This window comes from Neovison vison, chromosome 8 (genome assembly GCF_020171115.1).
Source record: "Neovison vison isolate M4711 chromosome 8, ASM_NN_V1, whole genome shotgun sequence".
NCBI classification, from domain to species: domain Eukaryota; kingdom Metazoa; phylum Chordata; class Mammalia; order Carnivora; family Mustelidae; genus Neogale; species Neogale vison.
In genome coordinates, this window is record NC_058098.1 from 39262082 (window position 1) to 39286609 (window position 24528).

At 35.2% G+C, this 24528-nt stretch overlaps 1 protein-coding gene and 1 long non-coding RNA gene across 2 annotated transcripts in view; both read left to right on the top strand.

Moving 5' to 3' along the window:
- The window catches only part of MACROD2 (mono-ADP ribosylhydrolase 2), a 1971347-nt gene that overhangs the window by 28543 nt on the left and 1918276 nt on the right, over positions 1 to 24528 (top strand). The gene's annotated exons all lie outside the window — the stretch shown is intronic.
- Positions 1086 to 11635, top strand: LOC122916278. The gene is made up of 3 exons (XR_006386152.1): positions 1086 to 1112; positions 9755 to 9854; positions 10892 to 11635. It is a non-coding gene; the product is annotated as an uncharacterized LOC122916278 (long non-coding RNA).

Below are 24528 nucleotides of genomic sequence, written 5' to 3' on the forward strand. Positions count from 1 at the left end.
GCTTTTATAATGATGATTGCTGTTGTCATTTATGCTGTCTTGTTATTAGCAGAATTTTAAGTTTTTATTTACATCTGCATCTTAATCTCTTATGTTTTAGATTTTACTAGATTTAAGACTTTTTTCCTTTTTATAACAAGAAATTACTTTTTTAGTTCCTTCAAAAGGTTGGCTTATTTTTACTTTAGGTTTGTTGTCTGTATGGAATTTCTTTTTGTGTGATAAGAGGTTGGTGTTCTTAGATTTGTTTCCTATGGACAACTCCTTATCTCTACTGAATGTTGTCTTAATCATATACTAAAATTGCCGTGTATGCAGTAATCTGTTTCTGGACTCTTCATTCTGTTTGGTTGTGATCTGTCAATTTTTGTGTTAGTATGATATTGTTATATTACTGTAGTTTCATTATATATTTTGATAATTTCAGAAAAATCCACTTTTTTCCGTAATTTTTGTAGTTATTTTGATACATTTTTTCAGACTGATTTTAGATTCTCTTCTATTCCTAGAATAGTCATAGAGTTCTGTTCATATTCAATTTTAAAAATACTATCAGATTTTGAGAGGTTGAATGTTCTTATCTAAGAACATTGTTGAATGTTCTTATCTAAGTATACATCTCTCCAAAAATTAATAAACCTAATACTTGCACATGGAGAAGCAAACAGTACAGGAGAGCATAAAATGAAAAATAAGCCTTTCTTTCAGATTCAGTCCCTAAATTTGTAACTGCCTGTAATAGGTTATGTGTATGTGCTAGAGAGTTTTAGTATTTATATAAATGTGCTTTAGAATACCTCTCTCCTTCTCTTTTATACACAGTATCATGCACTAATACTATTTATTTTCATGCATTTTTTCCCATCTCATAATCTATCATGGAAATTTTCCATAAGAAATTCTGATGATTTACTTCATGTATTTGTACAGGCTTCATCGTCTATTTAATTACTCCCTTATCGATGGGCATTTTGATTATACCAATTTCTGTTTTTAATAGTATAATATTTCATAGACTTCCTATGTTTTATCTTTGTATTATTATATATATTTCTATCATAAAAGTGATTTCTAGCCATGGAATTGCTGGGTCAGAGGCTGAAGATTTTCAGGTGAGAGATATTTTCAGTTTTCTCTTGAAAGATGTTGAACCATCATTATAGTCCTTTTAGTGTATGCATATGTCTGCTTCCCAGCACCAACTCTGGACTTTATCGTCTGTATTTTATTTTTGCCACTTTGATTGTTTTGCTTTTTAAAAATCATGAGTGAGGTTGAATCTACTTTAGTATGTTCATTAGCTGTTTTTTTATTTTTTTAAGCATTTACATGGGCAAAACACTGTTCTAAGTGGATTATATGTTCATTTAATGAATTATTTCCTCTTATCATTTGCTCATTTTAAAAATGTTTTTTATTAACTTCTTAAGAGCTTATTGTAATCAAGGAAATTACTTTTAGTTACATGTATTGCAGATTTTTATGTCACTTAATACCTATTTTTAATGATTATGTATATATTTTACCCAGTTTTAGATTTTTATGTAGTCAGATGATGTTTTATAATTTTCTTCATCTTAGTCTTTTCAGATTTGGTTAGGCTTATTGCTATTTGTTTCCTGTAATCATCACAACAGCCTTATGGAACAGCTATAGTTATTTCTGATTTAAAGATGAGGGAACTGAAGTACAAGGAGTTAGCTTGCCTAGGATTAGACTACTGGTGAGGGCAAAGTCTGAGTTTGAACCCAGGCCTCTGGCTTCATATCCTTTTCATTTGGTCTCTGTTGATGCTGCCTTTTTTCCCCCAAAAGCATTGCTTATGGTTTTATGTGTTATGTGGCTACTCTTAATTGTATTTGCTATTTAGTAACATGTATTTTATGCTGTGTGTCATATAATTTTTTAAGGATTATAATTCATAATGATATTATGTTTGTTTTTAAAACAAACAACTATTAGAAGAGGTAAAGTTGTTGTGGATAATAAAATTGACTATAGTGAAGAAAAAGGCTTTGTCCTCTCCCGTAGATACATAATGAATACCACTTTACACCTTGTAAATAAATTATTCACATTTCTCTGTAATTCTACCTGTGTTCAAAATTTGCACTTATAATCTCTTGAAAAATTTTTTTAAAAAGCTTCTTTAAATTTTTTTAATTAGTCTTTTTTTTTTTTTTTTTTGGTAGGATCACATATTGAATGTAAACTACAGTTTGCAATTTTTGGCAGCATGCTCTATATTCTTGTTTCTCTGACTGACTGGAGTGCTAAGGTGTATGTGGGTTTTTACCAGAGAATATGTAAACCTACACAATAAAAGTACTATTCTTATAGAGCACTTTTTTTACTAAAAGATTGGGGGGGTGTGGAACATTGATTAATTTAATTGCTGTACTTATAGAAACTTTTTCTGTTAAAACTAAATGATTCTCAAGATCAGAGGCAAAGAATTTCACAATAATGGTCTCCACCCTAGACATTCTGATGGTATATTCATTTAGTGGAAAGGATTCAGGAGTGCTTGATTGTACTTGAAGTCATTTGGTGTCTTGGAACGTTGAGAAATTAGTGACCTAACCAACATAAAATGGTCAGTAAAGTTGAGAAAGAGCCATCACTTTTCAGTTGCTTCACTACCAAATACAAAAATCCATGAATGTATTTTTAGAAAAATTGTATTGCTATCTAGTAGCAGAGAAGTATCTTTGTATAGAAAATTAAATCAGAAAGAACATACGTTGTTCTTTTGATTTTACTGCCATTTAAACTTGATTGAAGAAGAAGCATAGCAGTTGGTAGAATGGCATAGTTCTCAGGTTTTCTGATTCCTGTTTAAGTTTCTTGATTTATCACTATATTTGTTGTTCTTTCAAGCATGGTCAATGCACCTCTTCTGTAAAACTGTAGATTGCAATTTTTCTGTAAGTTGGCTAATTACTTTTATAATAAAGAATTCACTTAAAATAGAAAGTAAATTCTTCATGATAAGAGAAGAAAACCCAATTTCTATTTTCAAATTTCTTCAGTTTTGCTTTAGTAGAAGATGAACTGGAGTAGGAATTAAAGAGTTGGAGATGGCTGGTTTTTTTGAATGGAGGGCTTTTTGATGGGATACAAAGTATTACTGAAATTGTGTTTTGAGGGAAAGAAACTATAAACTGAGGCTTTTTAAAGAACCAGCTTCTTACTTTTCTGTTGTTCTTGCTATTTTAGGGGGAGAGATTGCTTCTTTTGAGGATATAACTTAGAATATTACTTAGTTAAGAATTTTTAAAAATTTATTTTAAGTAAATGATAGCTGAGTCCAAATTGCAATGACAAAAGAAATACAAGAATAAGAAGAAAATCCATAGCAACTCTGGAAAACAGGAAAGGATGTAGTCAGAAAATGTGGGCAGTTTTGAAAGATGGGACTGACAAGATTTGATTACTAAAACCCACTAGTACTAAACAGCCTGTAATTCAGCATGGCAAAAATATTTGGTTTCTGAATAGGAAATATACTCTCTTTTTTAATAGTTCAGAAATTCACCCAGGTTAGGGGCACCTGAGTGGTGCAGTCACTTAAGCATCTGACACTTGGTTTCAGCTCAAGTTGTGATCTCAGGGTCATGAAATCAAGCCCTGCGTTGAGCTTCATGCTCAGTGTGGAGTCTGCTTGAGATTCTCTCTCCTTCTCCCCTTACTGCTTGTTGTCTCTCTCTCTAAAATAAATCAGTTAATTAAAAAAAAAAAAATTCACCCAACTTAGAGATGGCAGGGCTAAGGCAGAGAAATGGCCCTGTGGGAAATACCAAGGTAATTAGAAGATCTGGAATCAGTGAACCTTGAAGAAAAAAACTGTCCACTAGTTTCTCTCTTTTGCTCCATTATGTGCAAAATCCACCCACAAAGTCCTACAGCCTTACATTTTGGGCATGACGGAAGAAGGGAGACCATTGAAAATAAATTAGTAACTTATACCAGCCATCAGTATTGAAAAATCTAAATCTTAAATAAAGATCTTAAGAAAAGATGAAGGTAGTGATGAAATATTGGATATTTGAGGAACATTAGCAATGCTAAAGAGAGAACTCATACTTAGATAAGCAAATAGTTTAGAAATCATAGTTAATGTAAAAAAAGTAGCAAACTGAAAATTTATAATTAGAATTGAGAAAACATTGAATTGAGAAGGGAACAGTGAAAACGTCTTCACAGTTAAAAATATGATTGCCAAGTAAAATCCCTAGGCACCAAAAATATAGAAGGTACTACAAATCCAGAGTTCTGTTCTGTTTTCAGAACACTTGTTGACCTAGAGTCTTGCATTTAAAAGTCTCATGGATTTGAGAGGAGAGATCTTTGGGCTTCCATTAGATGAGGAATTGGAATTGAGGCCTTTGTATAAGGCCACAGCTCTTCAAGATAAGGCTTTAATGAAAGAGAGCCTAGAAAATTAAATTTAACTTCCAGCAGATAACATCATAGAAGTTTTCTTCTCTTGGCATTTGGATGTAAGACTGAAAAGTCTCCTCTAAAGATTTGTGACCATAAGCCTGCCTCCATGTGGGTTTGCAATTCCAATTTACATTACCTTCCTAGTTCAGGAAAATGTAGTTAACAGAAAATTATTTTAAAATAATGAAATATTGGTATGCTACAAAGCATTGAACAGAAACAAAAGTTAATACTCTTTAGGGGGATGGACCTTAAAGATATCATGATAGTATATATATATATGTGTGTGTGTCTATATATATATTTTATATGTACACATATGTCTAGAGTCTAAATTGGGGGATTAAAAACATAAGCAAAGAAAAATAAAAACATGAGCAAGGAACAAAATACTATCAAGAAACACCAGGAAGATTTACAAATGAATAAAACATTTAGAAATTAAAAATTGAAAATAAAAAAATTAAAAAAAATACTGAATGGCTTAAATAGATTAAACCTAGCTGAAGAGAGATTTAATGAACTTGAAGAGAGAGCTGGAAAAACAGATACAGAAACAGGAAAGAGACTGTAGAGGTAGAAGAGTAAACATGTCTGAATCTGTGAAGTTGGAGTTTAGAAAAGGAGAATAAGAGACTGAGGAGGAGAGTCCATATCCAAAAAAGGAATGACTGAGAATTTTCCAAAATTAAACTATGTGAATCATTAGACTGAAAAAACAGTAAATCCAGAGAAAGGAAAATAACTGGATATTACTAAAAATAGGGAATTTAAAAGTAGGCAGAACTAGATTATTTCTAAGAGCCTAAAAATTAGACTGGTAGCGGAATTCTAAACTCTAACAATGGGTGCTGGAAGTCAGAATTTGGTCTTCAAATATTGAAAGAAAACAGTTTTCCTAGAAATAGTAGCTAGCAAAATTACTCAAAAATATTTGTAATATTTTTTTAGACAAGCATCAGATAAAAATGTAGAAGTCTGAGTATGCTGTGTTGGTGAGCATGTGGAACAATGAAAATTCTTAACTTGCAGAAGTAAAATTATCCACCTAAATTTTTTTTTTGAGTGGGGAGGGGCAGAGAAAGAGGGAGAGAAATTGATATGGGGCTTGATCTCATGACCCTGAGATTATGATCTTGAGCCAAAATCAAAAGTTGGACGCTTAACTAACAAGAGCTATTCAGATGCCTTATAAAACCACTTTTTAGAGTAGTTTGGCAATATTTAGTGAATTTGGATGTGCATTTCCCCAACAACCCAGTAATTCTACATGTATATGTGTATATATCTTAGTTTAATTATTCATCTGTTTTGACCATGACAACTGAAATCAAATTTTTAGGAAACAAAATTTACTCTTGCTCCATACAGTACACTTTGATCTGTATGCTTTATCACTTTGTTCATTTTCTTCCTTCCTCACCTCTCCCTCTTGTCTCCCTCTCTTTAATGCTGTTTGTGACCTTGACCTACTAATGCAATTTTATTGATGGATTAAGAGCCATAGGTATAAAAACATTGCCATAAAAAAATTAACCCATAAGTTCAAAGAGACAAGGATAAGGATGTTCATAACAGCATTGTTTGCCAGAGTGAGAAATTGGAAGTAATCTTAAGCCCCAGTAAGTGGAGAGTGGATAAATAAACTGGTATATCCATGTAAGGACTTTCAACTATAAATCACAATAAATCACAATAAATAAATAAATTTTCAATGGATACCTTTAGAAATATGCTGAGTACAGAAAGCAAAGTGGAGAATACTATGTAAAGTATAATTATGATATGTAACTTAGAAATGCAGAACTCTATTATAGCTATAGTTTTGTAGCTATATACATAAATAGAAATATATAATGAAATCCTTGAAAATGATAGACACCAAACTTAGGTTATCTCAGGGAGGAAAATAAAGGTATTTCTGTTATCTAGATAACATTTTTTTCTTAAGCTGGGTGGTGGGTACAAAGATGTTTATTAAATAATATCTCAAATCCTTTGTATGTCTGAAATATTTCCTGGTAAATTTTTTAAAAAGAGAAGTAGCAATATTGAGAGTCAAATTGAGATTTCTTTCAAACAATAGAGCAAAAATGTTGAACATTGAGAGAAAAGTTTGAGAACATATAACATCGATCCAGATCAGTTTCTGTGCAATAGGAATTCCAGAAATAAAAAAATACAATGCATATTGCAGAAGCAGTAGATAAAATGGCAGAATAAAATTTTCCTGTGCTGAAGCATGCCATCAAATAAGATATACTGGAATCCAATTTCTGGTAAAATTGAATAATGATTAAACCTCCGAATTCCAGGAATCAAAAGAAAATCAAGTTTTCAGAAAAAAAAATCTTATCTTTACAGAAAAAAAAATCAGATTGGCACCCGATTTTTCCTATGCAACACTGACTAGTAAGAAACAATGGAATTCTGAGCTAAAAATATAGTATTCTGAGATAAAAATATGTGGCAGAAGTATTAAGTATGAAGGCAAAATATGTGAACTATATCTGAAATATAACTAATAAATTTCAAATAAGTGAATACATTATTTGGAAGGACTTAAGCAAAATGAATCAGCATAGAGAATTCTGGATGAAATAAAGTATACAATAAACATTGATAAACAGAAGTAATTGACACGCCAAAAGCCAATCAGTGAAACATGGTTAATTATAAAAAATTGTTAATAATGTACTTTGAAGTATATAACTTGAAAGAAAATGTTCTAAATAAAACAGAGTATTACAGAAACTATTACAACTAGGGGATACAATTCTAGATGACTTGATAACAAAAAAAATTGTGCTCTTGTAGTTGGGTGTGGGCTAAAAGGGGAGAAAATATCCTATGCAAAGAATTTCTATTCATAGAATTGCAGGAGATACTTTTCATTTGATATTTATGAAGAATTATAGGTGTACATGATGTTGAAAATTTGAGAAGACTTGTTAAAAGATGGCAAATGATCAATTCTCCCAGCCTTTTCCATGTCTGTTTGAAGGGGCTGAAATATATTAAATTAAGCCTGTAACAGCGTTGGGAAGCAAGAAAGAGTGACAGTTCTGTAGGGGATTTTGGGGATTTCCCTGAAAGTAGAACGCAGATGGAATGAGAGGGACAGAGAAACAGGAGCAGAGAAGAACACAACTGAAACTGAGAAGTTGCTCCTCAGTGGACTTCAAGAAACTACATTTGTGCTAACAGTTCCAAAGAATTGGGGTGGTCTGTGGGGTAATCATCAGAGGACCTAATTTAAAAACTCCACCCTCTGGGTTCTGCCTTTCTTTATTTATTATAGAATGATTGTTAGCAGGGGTATTTATCTCTAGGGTAGAGTCATAGCTTCTGTTTTGCAGATCGTGATTCTGGAGAAGGCTTCTGATAAGTGTGTTGTGATTGGAGAGAGTAACAGAGCCTGCAAACTCTACCAAGAACAGAGAGTGGAGGAAGGGAAAAGACAGACTGGTTCCACACATGTGAAATACATGAAAGCATTCCATCCTAAAAGTAAAATCTTCCATATAAGTTGGTAGTCTTGGGGGATCTCGTCCACAACCTGTTTTATGATCACACAACCTAAATTAAAATTTGCTTTTGATATCCTCTGTCCAGTCATATTCAGCTTGAAATCAGCTCTCTCATTCAGGGAAGATGCCTTAAGAGAGGAACAGACCTATAGATTGACAGGAGAAATCCAGGCCAGTTAGATAGCTCTGGAATACCATTCATAAATTGGAATACGAAAAACCACCAGAAAACCAACAATATTCAAATAGAAGATGAACTAAGAGAAAAACTAACCTTTGGAGAATGGGAATGATTCAAGAAGTAGATGGAATTTAAGTGTAATTCATACTGCTGAGAGATTTAAGAAGCTAAAACAGCTGAAAAAATAAATGAAGCTGTTCTGAAAGAAACAATCTGCAGAGTTCTCAGACATAAAAATCTGATTGTTAAATTCAAAGGAAGGGCTGAAAGCTGAATTCATGATTTAGAAGTAAAGTTGGGGAAACATCCTAGAATCTAAAGGTTAAAAAGATAGAAAATGAAAATACTGAAGAAAAGATGGAGATTGACTATTAAGTTACATGGTGCCTGAAAACCAGGTATTTCGATTTCCAGAGGAGATAAGAGGAGGGGGAAGAATGATTTAAAAAATGAATAAATAAGGCACAATACCCAGAAGCCAGGGAGTGTTATATGAATATTATAAAATATGCGTGAGGTTGATACTGATGTGAAATGATAGATGGTCAAGTTATATCAAGTGAAGAGAAGTTTTAGAACAGTATGGATAATATGATACTTGTCAGAAATCATGCAAGTTTAAATATGTACAAAAAAGATGAAAGGATATGAAATAATGGTTTCCTTTTGAGAAAATGATGGAGTAATGATAGAATACTTCTCAGTTTTCTTAAAACATAATGTTGTTTTGTAAGGAGCATATTTTTATTTTAAAAATAAAGCACTAAAAATTATGTTGGAAAAGAAGGGAGAGCAATACGAGGGTAACGGTTGTTACCTAGTTTACACACAGTCTCAGGTGCATAGTTCTTTGTAACATGCATTCTTTGTTTTTTATAGCAACCATCTCCTTCCCTCACTATTTCCAGACTTACAGAAGTGTATTTTCACACACTTCTCTGAACCTTCTTTTTCAACCAGAGTATCAGGATGGGGGTGGCTGATTCCATCATTGCATATGGATTTTATGAGAGATGGTATATATGTAGAAAATACCTTAAAGTAAGGATATCTTCTGGGTATTCTTTATTAATAATTGATAGTATCAATCCAACATCTTTTTTTTTTTTTTTGGCTAAGATTTTATTTATTTATTTATTTGTCAGAGAGAAAGAGAGGGCACAAGCAGGCAGAGGCGGAGAGAGAAGCAGTCTCTCTGTTGAGCAAGGAGCCCGATGTGGGACTCCATCCCAGGACCCTGGGATCATGACCTGAGCCAAAGGCAGTGACTTCAGCGGCTTAACCAACTGAGCCACCCAGGCGTCCCTATCACTCCAACATCTTTAAAGTGAGTCAGGATATAAATAATGAACACTAAGGGAAAAATCAGGAGAATGACTTATTTACAATTTTGAGGTATATCCTGGTGGGATTTTTTGAGTTGAGAGTAGGATTTGCTCAGTATCAGAATAGTAACATGTGAGTATAATCACAGAGCTGTGAATTGTGTTCTGGACCACCTGAAAGCCTCCATCTTTTTTGTGAGGAGATGGATATGATCCTTGATCTCAATATGCCACATCTACTATAAACTTCTGAACCCTCCACCATCATTCAGGATGCATCTCTAATGGTTGAAGAAGTGGTGGAGGATGACATGGGAGAGAGTGCCTGAGGATCCTTGCCTGGGACAAGTTATGGAAAGAAAAATCTTACAGGTATTCTTATCTATGTTACTTGGTTGCTGTGTTTTTATTGGATAAAATAATTCTTTTTCTGGGTGGAGTGGGGAATAGTTCAAGGGGGGTGGGAGATGGGAGGGTTGGAGTGGAGCAGTCTTCTTTTTTGTGAGGGGTGGTAGAAAACATAGGAAAGAATATCAGCATCTTTCTGTCTCTTTTTCTGCTCTTGCACAACTTTTGTTGTCATCTTCACAACAAAGGAAATTGTATTAGTGTTCTTGAATCACAGACTTCTATGGTGATAAGATTCACCAGGAACATTTAGGTACACAGCATGCCGGCATGATAGTGTTAGCTAGCAGCACCTTTTAGAAACTAATGGAAAGTGTTTAGATTTGTGAACTGTATTGAGTTTTAAATATTTTGAATATATGCTTAAAATTTTTATTTGTAATTAATTTGTCAGTCATCTTTTCTTTGGTTATGTTAGTTGATTATTTAACCATTTGACGCTGATTTATTTCTATGGCATAAAGATGTTCTTAACACTGCTATGGACTTAAGTAGTTGATTAACTGGAGCTCCTTAAGTCTTAAAATGCTAGATTTCCCTCTAGAATAACAGAGACTTAAGCCAAGAGCTCAGTAAGTGGCTTCCAAGATAGCTCTAGTTCCAGTGCAGCTTAAAAATATTGCAAAAGATATTTTTCTTTAATTCATATGTCAGGGAATTTCATAGAGATTTTCTAGATATTATTGAAGTTTTAGAAATGGTATCTTCAGTTATAGTGTTGATAGTTTATAATTCTGTTGTGCTTTAAAAATGATAATATAAGAAGTGTGCATGAGTATGTGGGGGGAAGTCATTTCTAAAAACATAGAGCATTTGGAACATATACCTGTAACAAGTAAGTGGATATGAGCAAAGGTATGTCAATAAAATTGGCCTAGATAAATAAGTGAAATGAGAGCATATTGTTACATTTTTTTTCTTTCTTTTTTTTTCAATGAAAATAAGGAATGTTGCTCTTAAGAATTTTGTATTTTCTCTTTTTTTATTTTAATTTTTTCTAGCTTGGGCACTAGGAAAGGAGCTCTTTTATGCCATCTTGTCTGCCAGTCTATTTGAATCAAGAAAGACTCATTGAAGACTCCTTTGAAAAGAATGTTTTGAAGAAGGAAAAAGAAATACTGTTGAGAGAAGGCAAACATACCTAAAGGGTGATAGAAGCATATACTTTTGTTGTGTAATGACAACAGGACTTCATAGAGTGAACATGGAGAGCTGAGAAGGGAGAAATTTCAGAAAGGACTGAATTCTGTTGGTCTTGATGAAAAATGCTGGCCGTCTACTAATGTGGAAAGACAGTTGAAGTTGATGTTTAGTCCCAGGACTTTTTGTCTCTTCTGTGTACAGTTCTCATAAACTGTTCTCATGTTCAGAACCACCCCTTTGTCCTCTGTGAATGATGGCAGTTTTGCTTCTGTTAGCAGTGCTTCCAAGGATGAATGAAAATATCTAATGTTTGCCAAAACCTAAAAAGTACAGTATTTATCATTAGAGATTTTGCAGGATACCTCTCTTGTATTTTAAAATTCTGTAGTGCTTAAAACCAACCATTGTAGGGTAATTTTAATCAATAAATACTAGATTTTTCAAGATGAAGTATGATGATTCCTGATCATACTGTACAGTGCTCTCCAGTGTGATATCCATGGACTGCTTGATGAAACTGAAACTCTTTTTTGCACATAGTAATTATGCTATTTATGGTGTGTCATGATTTCCTGTTTTCCTTGAGATTTTAATAGACCTTATTTTACTGTATATGTCAAAATAAAAAATTTAGAATAGTATAATGTTGTAATATGGATATTGATCTTATATTTTATACTAAATATTGAGTTTTGTTTTGTTGTAAACTCTGATCCTAAAAGATGGTTTTCAAGAGGACGACTGTTTTTGAACTTAAAATTGGTTGTTTCAGTTCTCCAGACCAGTGATATGAATTATGAACTTTGTTTCTGATCCTTCAGTCTTTCCTTATTTTAAGGACTTTTAGACAGGTTGTGAACCATTTTGAACATAAATATCTCAGTCTTCAAGAATGTGTGCTCTTTTGCCTTTTTCCAAGAGATTTCTTGATTAAAAGTCCATCTCATATGATGGGTTCTCTTATGAGTGCCTTCTTACTAATTCAGAGTGAATGTGTGTATTTATAAGGGTGTCACTTTGTTTTACTCTGATAGTAAATTGTACATGTTTATTATTGCATTTCTTGTAGTGGCAAAAAGGTAGGGATAACTAATGCATGTAAAGAGGGAGAATGGTTGCAGTGGAACACTGTGGAGCTCTTAAAAAATAGGTTCTCTTTCCTCATTTTAAGTTACGTCTGATATTTTAATAAGTGAAAATTAATTATAGTTCAGTATTCTATTGAAAAAAACTTTTTGAAACAAAACATGCTGTGTATATGTTTCTTTAATTTTTATTATGTTATGTTAGACACCATACAGTATGTCATTAGTTTTTGATGTAGTGTTCCATGATTCATTGTCTGCATATAACACCCAATGCTCCATGCAACCTGTGCCCTCCTTAATATCCATAACAGGCTTACCTATCCTCCATCCCTCTCCCTTCCAAAACCCTTAGTTTGGTTCTCGGAGCCCATAGTCTCTCATGGTTTATCTCTCATTCTGATTTCCCCCTTTCTCCTAATGTCCTCCATGCTATTTCTTATGTTCCACAAATAAGTGAAACCATATGACAGTTGACTTTCTCTGCTTGACTTATTTCATTTAGCATAATCTCCTTCAGTCCCATTCATGTTGATCAAAAGTTGGGTATTCATCCTTTGTGATGCCTGAGTAGTATTCCATTGTGTATATGGACCACATCTTCTTTATCCATTCATCTGTTGAAGGGCATCTTGGCTTTTTTCAAAGTTTGGCTATTATGGACATTGCTGCTGTGAACATTGGGGTGCATATGGCCCTTCTTTTTACTACATCTGTGTCTTTGAAGTAAATACACAATAGTGTAATTGCTGGGTTCATGCTGTATATATTTTAAGTAAAGAAAGGTATAATTATATTGATGCATAGCATGGAGGATAAAGAATGAATAGAGAGAATCATTTCCTTTTCATATTTTTGTATTATCACATTGGTTTTAGTGAAAGTGTTACTTTTATAATCTCTGAGGAAGAATTTAAAAATTACAGGAAAAGTATTTAAGTGTAGTGTTATATTTTATCACTTGATAGAATGATAATTAGAAATAATGCTTACAGTGGTCAGTGATATATATACTTTGTTATTACTGCGCAATGAATTAAGGAGGATATGATACTGATTATGATACTTGGGAACAGCAAGATAGAAGCTATGTTTACCTATAGGAGATAAGAGTGAACTTTAGTATAGACATGTGGTCAAAATTATTATAGGCACTAGTTTCAGTTGAACCTTTCTCTCCTCAGCCTCAACATTTGAGAACTTTAATTGAATTTATTTATATCCTTTCTCTCTACCCCTTCCCAGAAGAGAGCAGGCAAAAGAGGAGCATCCAACAGTATAAAGAGGAAAAAGGTGAATACTTTTAAAGATTTTATTTATTTATTTTTCAGAGGGAGAGTGAGAGCGAGCACAGGCAGACAGAGTGGAAGGCAGAGTCAGAGGGAGAAGCAGGCTCCCCGCGGAGCAAGAGCCCGATACTGTTCTGGAACCTTGCTCAGATCAAATCTTTTCTGAGCCTGTAATTACCTAGCTGTAAAATAAGGAGTTTGGACTTACACATACTAAGGGATCTCCTGGAAATAGGATTACATAATAAAGAATCCCTGTGTAATAGAGAAGTGATTTTGTTTTTAATTTTTTTTTATTTTAATTTTTTAAAAAGATTTTACTTATTTATTTGACAGAGATACAGTAAGAGAAAGAACACAAGCAAGGGAGTGGGAAAGGGAGAAGCAGGCCCCCCACAGAGCAGGGAGCCTTATGTGGGGCTTGATCCCAGGACCCTGAGATTATGGCCCGAGCCGAAGGCAGACGCTTAATGGCTGAGCCACCCAGGCGCCCCAAGAAGTGATTTTAAAATGTCATATTTCATTTTCCAACAAAAATGAATAACTTTATTTTTGGGGGGATGGCATAGTTAATATAGTGATACATATGGATGTGAAGTTGGACATTACTTTGGTTAGGTAGAATATTAGAATATTTTTAAGACCTGATTACTCTTACATAAGTTATTACAGTAGTAAATATCTAGGGCTGTTTTAGACTTGCATAGTCATTATGATTTTTATATGATTTTTATATCTAGGGCTGTTTTAGACTTGCATAGTCATTATGATTTTTATAAGTTTTAAAGTATGATAATTAAAAATCAACAAAGTGGCAGTTAGCAAATATGGAAGTTGTCAGGAAATAGTTCGCTATCCTGATATTGAAGGAAAGAAAAGCCTTACATTTATTTTGTATTGTGCCCATGGAATTGTATGTGTGAATTTTAAAAAAGTTAACCAGCTTCCTGGTGAAAAAACCATGTCTATAGGGTAGAGAATGAATTTTACTCTTAAACTTCTCATTATGTCAATTCACTGAACCTATTTTTCATAGATATGGGTTCTGTTTCTTTTCGTTTTTGTAGCTACCAGTTCTCTTGGCCTCGGCTTGAATAACTATATATTTCTGTTGGTTATCAACTTAAATAAATTATATTACTATATTTTTCTCATTTCCCCTAGATTATCAAAAGTTTGTATGATATTTTCTATGTTTTGAATAGTTTCATATTATAATCACATCTGTAACTTGTTTTTGTATAACATGAACTGTGAACTGATTATGAGTTGTAGTTCTATTTGCCATTTATACATTTCAAAAGACATCTGTTATTTGGCTTTCATTATAACTCATAGTATTACTGTAGAGATTGGAAGAGACAGTAATTAGAAACACTTTGGAAAACTGTTGATTATACAAACATAAATTGTTATTTTATTCACTGGTCAGAAAAGATTAGAGTGTGTTTATGTTTTTAAAGGCTGAGAATGCTTTGCAAATCACTTGTCTATGCTAGGTGCAATGGAATTGCCAGTTTTATGAATAGCAGTGTTTTGTTTACCGGAGAAAGAAAATTGAGATGATTTTACTTGATGATTGACTGACTCTACCAGTATTATATAGTAAGATGTGGAAATATGTAGGACATACAAAAATTTAGGAAAAATGTGACAAATTTCAAATTCAACCAGTAGACTTTCATAAATAGTTAACTTTGTTTACAAGTAACTCTGAAAATACCCAAAATTATTTCATGATTGAGACCTCAATGTATGACCATAAGCTATCAAATTTAATATACTTTTGTTTCTAAGTCAACTTGGCTAAAACTAAACTGCTTATCTTATTTTGAGCCTATTCACATTTTACCCTTGATTTGGAGAATGACCCTTCCATCTGTACAGTTATCTCAAGTTATCATTTACTATTCTCCAATAACACCTACTTCTGGCAGGTCCTAAATTACTAAGGTTTCTTTTTAAAAATGTCTTATTTTTTTGGTTCCTTTATCATCTTTGCCTCTAATCTGAGATAGGCTGTAAACCTTTTCATTTGGATTATGGCAGCCTCATAACTTGTCTACCTACCTTTAAATTCTTGCTGCATATTATCATACCGTTCTCAAAACAATATTTCTAAGGGTAAATCTGATCAAATCACTGTCTTGCCTACTACCCTTTAAAAGTCCTTCTTTGATTAGGGCCTAAGCTCATACAAAGTACCTCTTTATGATCCTGTAAGATCTTTGGAAGCACATAACCTTGGTTCACATTCCTGCTCCACCTTTATCACTGTGTGACTTCTAAGAAACTTCAAACTTCCTTCCATTGCTCAGCTTGTAAAAGGAGGATGATCATTATATCACCTCCCTTGTAGGATCATTGTGAGGATTTTACACATATGAAAGTGCTTAGACTTTGCCTGGCACATAGTGTTTGTTACCTGCTGTTAAAATTACTTCTCCAGCCTCATTGCTCTCCACTATCCCTACTCTGTGTATAGGGTTATCCAAAGCACTTCTTGGACTTTATTGTAACTGGCTATTTACTTTTCTGTTTCTCTACATTGAAAGCTTATCTAATATAGATGAGCTGCCTCATTTTTCATTATGTTCCCTATGCTCTGTATTGTACCTGGTATTTTGCATGTCTTCATGCAACAAATTAATCCCTGTAGGTCTTGAGAGATAGGAACATGTATGATATATATTGAAAAATTATTCTGTATCTTGGGTTTCTACAGAACTTTTGTAAACTGGGTTTTTTTATTAATTTTTTTTAAAGATTTTATTTATTTATTTGACAGAGATCACAAGTAGGCAGAGAGGCAGGCAGAGAGAGAGAGGAGGAAGCAGGCTACCTGCCGATCAGAGAGCCCAATGCGGGACTCGATTCCAGGACCCCAAGACCATGACCCGAGCCGAAGGCAGCAGCCCAACCCACTGAGCCACCGAGGCGCCCCTTTATAAGTTTTTTTTAAAGATTTTATTTGTCAGAGAGAAAGGAGGGGAGCAGCAGGCAGAGTAGGCAGAGAGAAAAGCAGGCTCCACATTGAGCAAGGAGCTGGATGCAGAACTCAATCCCAGGACTCTGGGATCATGACCTGAATTGAAGGCAGCTGCTTAACCATTTGAGCCACCCAGGTATCCCTAACCTGGTTTTTGTATGTCTTCATGAAATATTGGCAGAAAGAATCCTGGTAGGTCCTAAGAAGAGATTAGAGTGTATACAAGATACATATTGAAAATTTATTCTCTATCTTAGGTTCCTAAAGAACTTTTTTTTTTTTTTTTAAAGATTTTATTTATTTGTCAGAGAGAGAGGGAGAGAGCGCGAGCACAGGCAGACAGAGAGGCAGGCAGAGGCAGAGGGAGAAGCAGGCTCCCTGCCGAGCAAGGAGCCCGATGTGGGACTCGATCCCAGGACGCTGAGATCATGACCTGAGCCGAAGGCAGCTGCCCAACCAACTGAGCCACCCAGGCGTCCCCCTAAAAGAACTTTTTAAAGCACTTTTTTTTTATTTCATCTAGCATGGTGCTTGGCTTTTAACAAGTGCTTAATTAGTGTTGAATTACATGATTAATTTGAAATAAAAAAATCTAAAAATGGATGAAACAGTGGGTGTGGGATATAGTTGTTATGGTGGAGATGTCATCAGTTTTCAAGTTCCATTTCCACTCTAGCTGAGGAGAAAGAAATTCTGTACTACATATCTCTTGACCCTGGCAGTCTCCTTGTATTAAGCATTTATGTGAGTTTTTTCTTTCTTTTTTTCTTTGTTTCTTTCCTCAGTAAATTTCCATTTTGGTTCCCTTTCCTTAGCCCAGTGCACAGGTGGGCTTATGAGTACTTCCTACTTGTGAAATGACTTGGTTTTATGAACCATTGATGAGCTAAGGAGATGCAAAAAAGAAAGGTGAATCACTGAAAAGAAATAAGAAGCTTCTCTTCCCTTCTGTGTGTAAAAGACATACATTTTCTTTAGTAGTGAGTTAAAATTGGAATAAGCTGATTTACTAAATTGCCAATTAGATGTCACACTCAGTAGTTGATTCTTTGTCTAGACTGGGTATTAGATGCCATTTAGATTGAATTAGTTTCTGGGATCATTGAAAAACTTGAAAAGTCATTTGTTAACTACTGGTTGTAGATGTTTTTCCTGTTAAAATTGATATTAATTTTTATTAACATGATTTACTCCCACATTCAGTTTGTTCCTCATTTAATAACATAAGTGGAGTTGATATGTAAATTATATATCAATATAGCTGTTAAAAAATAAGCAGATATAATTTCATTAATTTTAATGTAATTCTTTCACTATTCCATTCAAGCACATTTTACTTTAAAATCAGAATAAGGGATTTAGTTAAACTATATTATCTACAAATTCATTTTTCAAAAGCAGTCAAATACTCTTTCTCCTTTTCATTATTTTGCAAGTGGAGAATTTATAAACCCGACTTTTTTTTTTCCTCTGAACGAAATAATTACCCTTCAATAGCACTCCTACTACTTTCTCACCCTTACAGATTAACTGTGATTTCCAAATCACTACCTGGTCATTGTGCAGATTCACTTTGTGAAAGTTAAACCGCTCATATTGGTAAAGATTCTAAACACCTTTTACTCCCACCCCCACAACTGCATACATAAGTGGGCATTCACAATTATTATCAAAGGTAGCAATTTACTCCTACCTTGAAGCCTGTGCAAATAATCTTGTCTTGTCAAATCATTCCTTTGTATGATGAATTTCCGTATTTTTAGAAATAGCTCAGGGTGACTCTTGCATTTAGTAGTGCTTTCTAATTAAATTATTAATCTTCCTTCAAATAAGATTGTCAGAGTTACCACCAGATTCTTTCTTGAAATAGGATCTCTAAGTTTAGCTTTCATTTGTTTACTTCTGTTTATTTTTATTATAACAGTAAAGGAAAAAAAATGTGTGTTTATTGCCTCCATGCAGGAACTGTCCTTGCTTTAAATAGAAAATACTGGTCTACTCCCTTAGGAGTGTTGACTCTCATTTACAGTTTAATTCAATTAACAGTTTTTGAGCCCTTCTGCATTTGCTTCTGGTTCTTGGCAGGCGAGAATTCTACCACTGAACCACCCATGCTTCTGGTTCTTGGAATACAAAGTTGAATGAGATAAAAACTCTGACATCTAGGATTTTTAAAAATTATGAAATGAAATGTAGTCCTTGATGAGGCCATAGGGACAAAGGAGAGAAAGGAATATGGTTGGGAGGACTTTATAGAAGAGATGAAAACAAAGTTAAGACCTAAAAGAAGAGATCAATTTATGAGTGTGTGGATGAAAACCAGGAAGTAGGAAAAAAAATGCCAAGAAACCCCCCTCCAAAGATCCAAGCCTTAAAGATGTATGGAGTTCTAGAGCCCTATTAGCCATTTCTAAGGGTTACGAGCTCTCTAAGAGCAAGTGGCAAGTGAGGCAAAAGGAGTCAGAGACCACCATTTTATGATAGGCAAATTAATTGCTTGTGAATTGCCTATGAAAATATACATTCTGCAAACTGGTGGTTACCAGAGGACAGATGGTTCAGGGGGTGGGTGAAATAGGTAAAGGTGATTAAGAGTACACTTACCATGATGAGCACTGAGTAATGTATAGAATTGTTGAATCACCATATTGTGCACCTGGAACTAATATAATACTATGTTAATTATCTAGGAATTAAAAAAACATTCTGATTCAGTAAGTTAGGGGTAGGATCCTATGTCTGGTAGGTGAGGTGATGCTCCCAAGTGATACTGATGTTGCTGGTCCCCTATCCGCACTTTGAACAGCAAGGTTATAGACTATTCAGGAGTTTTGTCTTCTATGGTTGTTGAAGGAGTGATACCAAATTTTCATTTTAAGAAAATCTTGCTTATAGGAGGCTGCAGAGTTAAAGCAGGAGTCTGACATTAGAAGTCTTGCGCATGTGTGGCCCCTTAACCTGTGGATAATGAGGGGAGAGGCACTTGAAGTGGTTAGTTTTGCACTTTACATCTTAAAGGTACCAGTGTGGTGGATGAATTGGAGAGAGGTAAAATGTGGGACTTGAATTTCAGATAGTCTACTAAGGCAGTGGTCTAAGTCCAAGTAATTAAGCCCAAAACTCCTTCAGGGGTAAGGCAGGTCAAATGACTGAGAAGTGGCAGTGGTATAAGGCTTCGAGAGGCACAGGTTCTGCGGTGAAAGGAAATACAGCATGTATTCCCCTCTCTCCCACAGGGAATCCACATTCAAAATTTTAAATACAGTTATGTTAACCAACTAAAACACACTTAATTTTGTGATGTCTGCAGTCAAATGCTCTACGACTGAGCTATACCCCCACAATTTTGTGATGTCTGGTTGAATCCAAGGTGGTTGGCAATGGTGACAGAAATAAAAATTGTTTGGAAAGTAGAATTTCTGTCTTGAGTGACTGGATGGTTGTATTACCTGCTAAAGGGTAAGGGGGAATATATGAGGAATCACACACTTTTGATGAAAAGTGAGCAGTTGGGGGGCCTGGGTGGCTTAGTCGTTAAGCGGCCGCCTTGGGCTCAGGTCCTGATCCTGGGGTCCTGGGATTGAGTCCCATATCAGGCTCTCTGCTCAATGCAGAGCCTGCTTCCCCCTCTCTCTCTGCCTACTTGTGATCTCTCTCTCTGTCAAATGGATGAAAAAGATCTTAAAAAAAAAAAAGTGAGCAGTTAGGCTTGGACATGTTGGATTCAAGATGCTTGTAGAATGGCTACTGTACAGTTGACAGAACTGAGCTGGAGGATGAAATTTAGAAAGCCCTCTCTATGGTGGAGTGAAGATTCTCTAAAGAAAAAGTTAAGATGAGAGGAGACCTCTATGGGGCTCTTAGGGAGTTCTAAATTTTTAACAATGGCCAGTGGGTGGACAGTCTTGTGGATGGTAAAAGAGAGTGATGGTTTGGATATGTTAGAGGCAAGGAATCAGTTTTCCAATAAGGAAGATTGTTCCATTTGTGTCAGTTGCTATAGAGAGGTGCAGAAACAAAAAAGGCAGAGTTTTTCAGATTTGGTACAGAGCAACCACTGGCAAATCTGTCTAGAGCAATTTCAGTTGAGGCAGAACTGAGAAAACTAGATTATAGAGTGACGGAGGTAAGAAAGTACAGATAATGATTTTTTTTTAGAATTCTTTGTCTCCTTTTGCCATTTGTTAAAGTTCCTTTCTCAAAGCTTAAGTTTCTTACTAAATGATCTATTTCTAGGCTGCCTAATTGAAAATGGTTCTATATGGGATAAGTTGATTTTATTCATATAAATATGCTGGGAAAAGTCGTAAGAATATAAGGTAGATGTGATTATTTTTAAGTTGAGAAGCTTCAACAAAGCTAATTTAGAAAATGAGGTTTTATATTTATAGGGTTATTCATCTATCTTCACTGATTGTTACTTTAGGCTTTGTTGTGTGGAATCACACAACAAAGAAACATGAGAAATATTTTCTACATGTCCTCATGTTAAAAAAGAAAAATATTCCTTTATTTTCATGTCTATACATGCTTTAAACATACTAAAATTTATACAACCACAGGAAAACATTTTCTTTTTAGTACTTAAAAATGAACTTAAATGTTGAAATGCTTTACAGTTTTACCCTAGTCCTTTTTTTTCCTCTTAATTTGTTATTCATAGTCTTTGCAATGCCGCCCTCTAGTGATAGCTTCCCAAAATGCATTAATTGTTGAAAAGTCTGTCCTTTTTTTTTTTTTTTTTTTTGGTTTTTTTGTTTGTTCGTTTGTTTTTGTTTTTTTGACTCCCTGGTCTATGTCTTAGCATGCGTTGTTTGCTGTTCTCTTTTCCTGTTCCTCAGTTGAATGTGTGTGTGTGTGTGTGTGTGTGTGTGTGTGTTACAGAGTTCTTTCTCTCTTATAGTGGCATTAGGGAAAAACCCAAGAGCTTTGGAGCCAAAAATTTTGGGTCTGAATCATTAGACTTCTGTTTATCAACCTGTGCATAGGGCAAGTTATCTGTCTAGAGTTCTTCAGGGGAATGGATGGAAATGTCTTTTGTAAAACCTGCACAGCAGGGCGCCTGGGTGGCTCAGTGGGTTAAGCCGCTGCCTTCGGCTCAGGTCATGATCTCAAGGTCCTGGGATCGAGTCCCGCATCGGGCTCTCTGCTCAGCAGGGAGCCTGCTTCCCTCTCTCTCTCTCTGCCTGCTTCTCCATCTACTTGTGATTTCTCTCTGTCAAATAAATAAATAAAATCTTAAAAAAAAAAAACAAAAAACCTGCACAGCAAAGAGTAGGTGTTCACCATATACCAATTTTCTTTTCTACCCTCATTTTCCTGTTTTCATTGGTTAGGTTAGGGGTCAATTCTCTTTTTTTCCCCCCCTCTAACTTCTCTTCTTTATAGAGTATATCAGTACCATCATTGCCTATTTACTTGTCTATATTCTATAACTTCTAGAGGCCAGGAATCATGTTAGGCTTGTGCATGTTTCTTTTTCTTTTCTTTCTTTCTTTTTTCCCCACATGCTTTAATAATTTTGTACTTTTATTAAGTGGTTAATATCACAAGTAATGGAACTTGGCTTGCTTGGAAATGTTTTGTCTTTCATAACATTAAACAGTGTAAAAATATTTGGTGGAGGAACTAAGGAAAGGGGACAATAAAAAAAGCCAACTTTTACAGCTTAATCTATAATGAGCCTGGTGCTTTATATACATTATACAACTTAACTGAATCCTGACAATAATGCTGTGAGGTAGATATTATAATCCACATCTTTCTGATGAAGAAAATCAAGATGTCTAAACTCACAAGGTTAAATGATATAAAACCTAGAGCTATATGACACTGTACCATCTTCCATCTTTTTTTTTTTTTAAAGATTTTATTTATTTATTTGACAGACAGAGATCACAAGTAGGCAGAGAAGCAGGCAGATAGAAAGGAAGGGAAGCAGGCCCCCTGCTGAGCAGAGAGCCCGATGTGGGACTCGATCCCAGGACCCTGAGATCATGACCTGAGCCGAAAGCAGTGGCTTAACCCACTGAGCCACCCAGGCGCCCTACCATCTTCCATCTTAAAAGGCAAGTTGCACATAAGTCTCCAATATTGAACCAAGTAGCTGAAGTCTCATGCTTATTGAATTACTATTTCACCTTAACCAAATTGCTTGCTTTACTTTCTCCATCCAAAATGTAGAAGTATTGGTAGTGAGTTACAGAAATCCAAATCAGTATAACTTAAATTATTTTGTCATTAACAGATATTTACTGGGTGCCTACTGTCTGCAATGTTCTAGGCATTAGAGATTTGGTGGTGAGCATGATAGTCATGCACTGTGTAGTTAGTATATTGTCTACTTATCAGTATAGAAATCATTTGTAAACAAAAACCCTATATAATGATAGGAATTATTGAGTGCTGTCAGGAACATTAAAGCAGGGTAAATAAGTAGTAAATGACAAGGAAGGCCTTTTTTTTTTTTTTAAGGTTTTATTTATTTATTTGACAGAGAGAAATCACAAGTAGCAGAGAGGCAGGCAGAGAGAGAGGAGGAAGAAGGCTTCCTGCTGAGCAGAGAACCCGATGTGGGGCTCAATCCCAGGACCCTGGGATCATGACCTGAGCTGAAGGCAGAGGCTTTAACCCACTGAGCCACCCAGGCGCCCCAAGGCAGACCTTTTGTAAGCAGGTAGTCAGAGAAGATCTCTCTTTCTAGCAGTTACCTGAGTGAAGTTATCGTGTGAGCTTTGAGAACACAAAGGAAGAACATATGAGGCAGAGAGAGCAGCATGTGCAAAGTTCCTCAAACAGGAATGTGTTTGTGGTGTTTGTGGTGTTGGGGAGATCTTAGGGAAGCCAGTATGGATGGAGCACCACTGGTGAGGTGAGAATGGTAGAAAAGAAGATTGGCAAGTTGGCCAGCAGCCAGACCATATGGTCTTTGTAGGCCATTCTGAGAAGATGAATGTTTATTCTAAGGGTGAAGAGAAGTAAGGAAAAGGCTGAATAGAAGTGTCATCATCTGACTTTGACTCAGAGGAAGGATCATTGTTAGTGTTCTGTGAAGACAAAGCCAAAAAGGAATGACAATGAAAGCAGGGAGGGTGGGGGATATTGGGAAGGTCCAGGCTAGAAAGAGAACTTATGGGACCCACCTTGGCAGGAGGGCAGGGCTGCACTCCCCTTACACGTGACTCTGAAACAAAATTTTGAAGTCCTATCAGGATTCTTTCTCTGTAAGTCTCTTTTCTCCTTGCTATACAAGCTCTTTTATTCAGACCTTTTTCTTAATTGCCACGAGCAGTGACAGGATCTTCCAGAAGGTGGTCACTTTTCTGTTCATACAGTTGTTGCTGTTCTTTTCTTCGATCTCCTGTTGAGTTTGTAGGTGTTCAGAATGGTTTGATAGAACTGTCTAGCTGAATTTCTGTGACCAGATGAAATTTAGGTCTCCTACTCCTCTGCCATCTTGCTCTTCCCACCTCAGCTTTTGCATGTTTCTGTCTCTAGTATTTAGCAGAGTCCAGTACATACAGGATCCTCATTAGAAAATATTTGTTGAGTGACTAAATGAATTAAAATAGAATAAATTGATACCTCTTTTTATTTTTTATTTTTTTTCCAATTTATTTATTTTCAGAAAAACAGTATTCATTATTTTTTCACCACACCCAGTGCTCCATGCAAGCTGTGCCCTCTATAATACCCACCACTTGGTACCCCAACCTCCCACCCCCCCGCCACTTCAAACCCCTCAGATTGTTTTTCAGAGTCCATAGTCTCTCATGGTTCATCTCCCCTTCCAATTTACCCAAAAGCACATACCCTCCCCAATGTCCATAACACTACCCCCCTTCTCCCAACCCCCCTCCCCCCAGCAACCCACAGTTTGTTTCGTGAGATTAAGAGTCACTTATGGTTTGTCTCCCTCCCTATCCCATCTTGTTTCATGGATTCTTCTCCTACCCACTTAAGCCCCCATGTTGCATCACCACTTCCTCATATCAGGGAGATCATATGATATTTGTCTTTCTCCGCTTGACTTATTTCGCTAAGCATGATATGCTCTAGTTCCATCAATGTTGTCGCAAATGGCAAGATTTCGTTTCTTTTGATTGGATACCTCTTTTTAATAGGAGTCCTGG